Genomic DNA, 8,205 nt, shown 5'->3' with positions numbered 1-8,205 from the left:
GCATCTCAATGCCAACAACTTAGCTCCATGAGAGGACCCTAATAGAGTGGGGTCTGTCTTAGGTTGGTCGGGAGAGCCCCTCCCGCCTTACCCGTCATTGACTCCATCACTCATCTCCTCGGGGAAGAAGGATGCCATCCAGAGGCACCTGTCTTTCTCGGTCCCCAACTGATGCTTTCCTCAGTAAACATGATCCAGTTGGGCAGCGAGGAAGCATTTGGGGGCTTAAAGGTGGAGAAAACCACCATATCATTAGAGAGGGGCACAGTGATATTGAACTCATGGGAAGTAATCGGGGCATCAGGAAGGCATGGCAATCTAGCTGTACAGTTGTGGGCATAGGTTCGCGGGAGGGTTGGAGATGTAACTGAAACAATGGACAGGGCTGGGGGATGTAGCCCCCCATACTATTTCAGCATAAGCACCGTTAATCAGCAGTAGTACCGCCAGGCATATTTTATGCCAGTTGACAGGGCGCGGTGCATGAGCAAACAAGAAGGCGCTCCGTCCCAGGCAGACCCCAAAGAGGGATACCAGAGTATACATTACCACACCCAGCAGTAGGTGGTTCGGTGCCTCGGCTAGGGTGTCATTGTTCTCCTTCTGCGTTGTCAAGTTGGTCCTTAGCATTATGGTCCCCTTCTCCTTTTTCTTCCTTTGTGGGGCTTGGAGTCTTTCTTATCAATCGCTCCGGTACCCACAGTGGTTCCTTTTCCTGTGGGGACACACAAACCGCGCCTCGGTTCCAGCTGACCACTGGATCCGGGCCCATCCACTGTCCCGTTAGGACATCCTTCCATTTTACCCATCCTTTGTTGGCGGGAGAAGGGCTACAATGCTCCATCGCCGGGGAGCGATCATTGCAGTTTTGATTCAAAAAATTATATGTAAACAGTGCCATGGATAGTCTTGCTTTTGGGGTCAGGCTGTGGCCTATTCCCCCTTTTTGTTTTGTTAAGATGTTTTTGAGGGTTTTATGGGCTCTCTCAATGATGCCCTGTCTTTGTGGGTTATAGGGGATTCCATGTTTTAACTGGACTTGCATGGTTTCACAAAATTTTGCAAAAGATTTCCCAGTGTATGCTGGGCCATTGTCTGTTTTGAGATGTCTGGGTTTTCCCCAGGCTGCCCATGCTGCCAGGCAGTGGTTAATCACATTAGACACCTTTTCCCCTGTTTCCGCTGACGCAAAGATTATATGAGAGCAGGTGTCTATGGAGACATGAACATACTTTAGAGAACCAAACTCTGCCACATGAGTGACATCCATCTGCCAAATGTCGCCAGGGGTCAACCCCCTAGGGTTAACTCCGACTGACACTACAGGCGAATGGGTGTCACATGAGCCACAGAGTCGCACAATGTCGCGTGCATCTGCTCTGGGGATATGGAATGTATTGGCAAGAGTCCTGGCATTAACATGAAATTTGCCATGAAATTGACGGGCTTGTTCCAGTGGGGACAGTATATTGAGAATCCATAGCGGGCGAGTAGCCGCATCCGCAGCCGCATTGCTCTGCACCATGGGCCCCGGTAGGTGCGTATGTGCTCTTATATGAGTGATAAACACTTTATGGTGTCTACTCGTGAGCAATGCCTGGATAGATAAGAACAAGTTTGTTACTTTAGAGGTTGGCTTGATTGGGCCCGCAGTTTCCAGGACCTGTAGGGCATTAACAACGTATTTCGAATCAGAAACAATATTGAGGGCCTCTGAAAATTTTTGGAGAACTGTTTGTACAATCAACAACTCTACCACCTGTGGTTGATCTGGTTCAAACTGTATGGTAACCGGAGACTTACCTGAGACTACATAGGCCCCTATCCCGGTTTTCGACCCATCAGTATAGATAGTTGTTGCATGAGCAAGAGGTGCGGAGGCGGTGATCTTTGGGAATATCACCGGATGTTGAGTAACAAACTGTAGTATGGGGTCCTTAGGAAATTGATTATCTATATCCCCGGGGAACACGCATCTCAAGATGGTCCAAGTATCCAGGCAGGCGGTCAGGGTCTTTATCTGAGAAGCAGTATAGGGCACCCGAATGGCATAAGGCGGGGAACCAAGATGTTGGATCGCTCTACTGTGCGCCTCCAATGCCAGAGAAGCAACTGATTCCGGGTAGTGTTCAATGACCTTGGCAGGTGAGACCTTAGGGTGCACCCACAGGAGTGGTCCCTTTTGCCAAATCACCGCCGTGGGCTGACATCTGGTCTGCAGCAAGCAGATTTCGAAAGGCTGTCCTGGGTCAATCCTCTGTAAAGTAGCTCTACTTATGGCCTTTTCAACCCTCTCTAAGGCAACCCTGGCCTCTGGGGTGAACTCTCTGGGGGAGGCAATGTCCGGGTCCCCCTTCAAGAGATCAAACAGAGGCTTTAAGTCAGAATTGGAGACATGTAAGTAAGGTCTGACCCAGTTTATATCTCCTAATAACTTCTGCATGTCATTTAAAGTGGTGAGATTATCCGTTCTGATGGTTACCTTCTGCGGAGAAACCAGAGTAGAGGACAGTTTGGCACCCAAGTAGGTCACCACTTCTCCCCCTTGAATCTTGTCAGGGGCAATGTTCAAGTTAGCCTTTCTCAGGGCCTTGACCAGTTGGCCTAACATATCTTCTAACATTTTTGTTTCCTTTGCACTGATAAGCAGGTCATCCATATAATGAACGCATCTAATCTTGGGGAAGGCTTTTCGTATAGGGGTCAGCAAGGAATCCAAATAGATTTGACACATAGAGGGACTGTTGGCCATACCCTGAGGTAGGACCACCCATTCGTATCTGAGATCAGGGCTCTCCTGGTTAACCGTGGGCAGGGTGAAGGCAAATCGATGGGTGTCTTCCGGATGCAGGGGAATAGAGAAAAAACAATCCTTAAGGTCTATGACATAGACTGGCCAATGTCTTGGGATCGCTGAGAGTGCCGGAAGCCCCCTTTGAACTGCCCCTAAGGGTTGCATCTGCGCATTGATCGCTCTCAAATCATGGAGCAGCCTCCATCTGCCTGATTTCTTCCTGATGACAAAAATGGGGGTATTCCATGGGGAAGTCGACGGCTTTAAGTGTCCAGCTTGAAGCTGGGTTTTTATTATTTCCGTTAGTGCTGAGAGCTTCTCCTTGGGCAGGGGCCACTGAGGTACCCAAACTGGACTTGGGGACTTCCAAGTGATTTTAATCGGGGTGGGTAGGAGAACTTCTTCAGTGGCCCCTAGAAAAAACCCAGGCCATGTCTGCCTTCCTTCTTCTCCATAGGTACAGGGGAAGTCTGGCCCTGTAGGGCAGAGCCCAAGCCCTTGCCGGGGATATACCCTTGATTCTTAAGCATGCCCTTGGCCTGAGGAGAACAATTGGATGTAAGGGTGACGTCCATCTGGGTAAGGATGTCTCTCCCCCACAGAGACACTGGCAGTTGTAGGACAAAAGGCTGGAAATGACCCTGGTGGCCTTCCTCATCACACCAAGGCAGGGTTATGGCGCTAACCTGAGGAGCTGTCACCATCCCTAACCCTTGAAGTGTGTTGTCTGCTGTATTTGTGGGCCAACTAGAGGGCCAGTCCTTCTTAGAGATGATAGACCGATCGGCCCCAGTGTCCAAAAGCCCTGTAATTTTTCTCCCATTTATTCTCAATGATAACATGGGTCTTTTGTCAAGTGTCAAATGCAGCCCTTCGAAAATCCCCGACCCCGCGCCTGGTCCCCTACCGCCCCTGATCCTCTGCTGAGAGGGGAATTTTCCGTGAAGGCTGGGGAGCAACAAAAGCTGCGCTATCTTATCTCCCTCGTTAATGACCAGAGTTCCGTTAGGGGATCGGACCAGAATTTTTATGCGGCCTGTGTAGTCAGAATCAATGACTCCGGGGACAACAATGAGACCTTGCAGGGCAGCTGAAGCTCTACCCAACACCAGTCCAACTGTCCCCTCAGGCAGCGGTCCACAACATGGGGTTTCTACGATTTGGGTACCCAATTCAGGCGTTAGTATAAGTCTGGTGGTGGCACAGAGGTCCAGTCCTCCCGAGCCGAGCGTGGCTCTTGTGAGGTTTGGCTGTCTCGAGGGGACATTCTCAGGGTCCGGGGGCCCACTCCTTGGAGGGGCCCCCTCTGGCCGTTTTTTGTCTCTGATAGCTGTCTGCCACTCAAGCGGTTTCCGTCACTATCAAAGATGGAACGACAGTCCTCAGCACGGTGAGCTCCTTTCCGGCAGCGCCTGCAAATCTCCCCTCCCCCTTGGACGGATCCGCCGGAGCGATTCCTTTGGGGGCACTCACGCTTCAGATGCCCTAGCTGTCCGCAAGTGAAGCAGGCGCCTCCTTGGGGCCTCTCTCTGGCCTTTATTTTGTTATTGGTAGCCGCTGCGAGCAGGGCGGCCACACCTGCGTTGGAAAGGGGGCCCCCTATCTCCCTGCAAATTCTTATCCAGGTGTTTAAGTCCTTGTTCTTATGTGGTGCGATTGCTGCCCTGCATTCTTTAGTACATTGTTCGAAAATCAGTTGCTTGACCAGTGGTAGAGCTGTCTCCTTACTAGGGAAAATCTTTTCTGCTGCATCTTGCATTCTAGCCACAAAATCTACAAATGGTTCTGCGGTGCCTTGAACTACCTTAGAGAGGCATGCGGATGCGGTCCCAGAGCCGCTTACCTGTTTCCAGGCTCGCATTCCAATAGTATTGATCTGCTCGTAGACTGCACTGGGGTACTGCGTTTGATCTTCAGCATATTGCCCCTCCCCCGTTAACATGTCTCTGCTCCATCCCCTATGACCCCCGGCAGCATTCCTCTCTGCCTGTTCTGCTGCGTACTCAGCATACCAAGCCCTCCAATCCAGATAGCTGCCAGCTGGAAGGCAGGCCTTAGCCAATTGGGCCCAATCCCCAGGCGTAAGGGGAATAGAGCAGAGATTTTCTAGTATTGCCACCGTGTATGGAGCTTCGGGGCCAAAAGTCGTGACCGCGCTTTTCAACTCTTTTATCTGCTTAAGGTCAAAAGGCTCCCACACATTCCTACCCTGGCCTGGGGCAACTTGTATGGGGTACACTCCATAGGGGCCCACGTCTATCCCTGGTTCCGGCATCCTTGGTCCCGCCCACCATTTAGAACGCCAGAGCGAGCCATGGAAGTATCTTGAACCCCGAGGCGGCTCAGCATAGGACGGTGGCGATGGGCGGGGACCGATAGTAGCCGCCAGTCTCCTAACCTCACTCTGCGCCCCCTGGTGGCACAGTTCCTCACGGCGCACCGCCTCCGGAAATGGGTCCCAAGGTGGGGCCGAAGGTAATTTCTCCTGTCGCCAGCAGGGGTCAGCAGAGGGCTTCTCTTTTTCTCCCTCCGCGTCCCCCATTGAGATGGCGCGGAGCTCGCGTCGGAGACCCCCGTAGATGCTTTTCCTGGACTGTGCTTCTTCATAATAGGAATCAGACGAGTCCGATTCCTCCCCCCTGGGGTCTTCCTCCCGAAGGGAACCTTCCCTAGAGTTTTCAGCTTTCGCCCGTTCGAAGGCTTCTCTCACCTCTTCGATACCTGCACCATGGACAGCGGGCGGGAAACCCTCGTTTTCCTTCTCTAAGCAGGTATGTATCATCTCCCACAAGGGGCGAACGGAAGGGGATAAGTCCCCGCCGAGCTCGGCAGAGGCCAGATCCCCCCCCAACCTCTCCCATGAAGGCAAAGTCAAACGTCCCGTGGGTAGGAACCACGGGGCTATCCGGTCAATCTCGGCAATAAACAGCTCGAGAGTGGCACGACTTACCCCAAGATCTTTTGTTTTTAACAGTCTCTTAAGGGCCTTGGCTAAATCCCCAGCCTCTTTGCTCGGTAATTGGCCCATATTCTATCAAAAGATACCCTCGGGTGGCTAAGATCTGCTCACCTCGATACCTGGCGTATGTACACCAGGAGAGTTAAGAAACTTGCCCTGTAGGTGCGCGCCACCCAGGGCCCAGGCGTACTCCCAACTTACCTGGCCGACGACCGCTGCCGTGTGGTAAGCCAAAAGCGGTCTGTCTCTGCAGTACGGGGGTGATCAGCTCCCCGTACGGGCCACCAAAATGCGCCGCGCGGCCTCTGAACCCCCGACCGGCAGGGGAACTGACTCACACGACACACCAGAATGCAGAGACAGAGGTCGCGTTTATTGACTCTCCACACAGGTCGTCCCCGGAACGTTCCTCCCTGATCGGACTCTCCAGTGGGGCTCTCTCTGTTGAGTAACCCCGCGTAGTCCTCCACTCTCTATGGTCTGCGTGTCTTCTCTTCCTCTCTACCTCCTGCTCTGTCCTTATATCTATAGTCCTGTCCTATAGGGTAACAAGGCGTGGCAAAGTCTGATTGGGGGACATCAGCTGTAACTAGGCAGAAGCTGAGGGTAAGAATACGGAAGTAGGAAACGGGCGCCATCTTGGCATCATTCGATGGGAGGGGTAATCTACTGAAGGCTTCGCTCTTTCCTACAGGCCTCATCTGCTTAGGCAGGTCCTCTGGCTCGGCTCCCGACACTAATCCCCACTCTGGTACCTATGCTTATGGAATGATTCGTGCTTTATGTAGAGTTGAGAAAACAGAAAAGAGAGAAAATGTAGACAGTAAAGTCAGAGAGAATTGCCAAGCATGGGATCTAGAACAGGACAGCTGACTTTTCCAAACTCAGGGTCTTCATCATCAGTGAGTCTCCCATGCGAATGCTTCACAGGCACTTAGAGCATGGAGGTTTACAAGGTATATAAGTTGCTTAGCAGAGTCCCTGTTGTGTCACTGCTGCCATTACAGTCATGTTTCTTTCTGCATGCATTTGAGATAACCTTTCTGTAAACGCTTTTTGCAAGTCCAGTAACTCATAATTAAACTTTCCAGTACTGGAAAAGGCAGTGTCGTTATTTCTGTGGTGTGCTTGTTGTGATTCACAAGCATTTCAGCTTCAGAAACTAAGCTAGTAAATGTGCACATGGAAGTCAGAGCACTTTCAGTCTTCAGATTGTGTGTGTGTGTGTGTGTGTGTGTGTGTGTGTGTGTGTGTTACTCAGACTTGACCCCACAGATTTTACACTAAGCCACAGCCAAGTTGTTTTCAAATTTCTGATTCCAAGGCAGTGCTCTGGTAAAGGGCTCAGGCTGCCCTGGAATCCTCAATGCCTGCTTTCCTCTCCCAGGGTGCTGGGAGCACAGGTGCATGGCCCCAGGCCATACACATCTCTAATGACTGGGCTTGGGAATGGCTTTGTGGGCAGATGAGAAAAGCACAAAGTCCCACCCACTCATTGGGGGCTTAATGCTCTCAAGTCACTGTGTGACAATTCTCAGTAATTTTGCCTTTGAGGTTTCAATTTCTGAAGGAACAGTGCAGCAGGCAGTGGGAGTTTCAGTCTCAGCTCACAGGTATTTGGCCTTCCTTTGGCTCCTCAGCTGACTAGCAGAGTTCCTAGCCACTTGTGCTGTGCTCTCAGTGCACTTGGCCTCACCTGGCCTCCTCTTTCTGCACCTGTCCATGAGCTGCCTGGGCCACAGGGGTTTGAATGATTGTGCCTGAGGTTGCAGTTAAGATCCTGAGCCCTGGGTGTTTGGATAAAAGGCTGTGGTCATGAACCTCTTCCTAGGCCAACATACTGTGGCACAGACTGGCAGCCTGGCAGCAGCAAGCTTCTCAACAGCTTCAAAGTTAGCCTGGCTGCATCCTCGCTCAGAGGCCACAGTGTCCTTAAGAGTTGCTCAGTCACTGTTCAAAGACACCTGACTTGACTCCAGCTGGGGCAGAGCGTGCAGGCTCAGCACCCAACTGGAGGACAAAACAGTATTCCGTGGGACATACATAGAGCAAGGACATTCTGGTTATCCCAGGGGGACACTTGTCTCTCAAAGGGCCTTGTATCCTAGATGGTATAACAGTCAACAGTAAAGTTACTACTGCACACCACGAAGTCCAAGTACATATCTTGGCAATCCTGCATTTTTGTTTTGCATGAAGCCCACTAAATTACATAGCTGCTCTTGATTTGGAGTTAACTTCCAGTCTTAGGAAAAGAAGATGGTGTTTGATCTCCTTAAGGACATTCCCAAGAAGCCTGAACCCCATGTGATGTAGGTATGGACCCAAGGTGGCCTCTGAGATGTGTAATTCATTACTTCACAGTTCCCTCTCCAAATCCAAAGTCTTACATCTCTACGTAGTCTATATACAGGTGAAGCAGGCCAGTGTTTATGTACTTAGCACCTCTCTG

This window comes from Cavia porcellus, unplaced genomic scaffold (assembly GCF_034190915.1).
Source record: "Cavia porcellus strain 051 isolate PalLab524CR breed Dunkin Hartley unplaced genomic scaffold, mCavPor4.1 scaffold_24, whole genome shotgun sequence".
Classification (NCBI taxonomy): domain Eukaryota; kingdom Metazoa; phylum Chordata; class Mammalia; order Rodentia; family Caviidae; genus Cavia; species Cavia porcellus.
The sequence above is the reverse complement of the archived record's forward strand: the minus strand, read 5'-3'. Positions refer to the sequence as shown.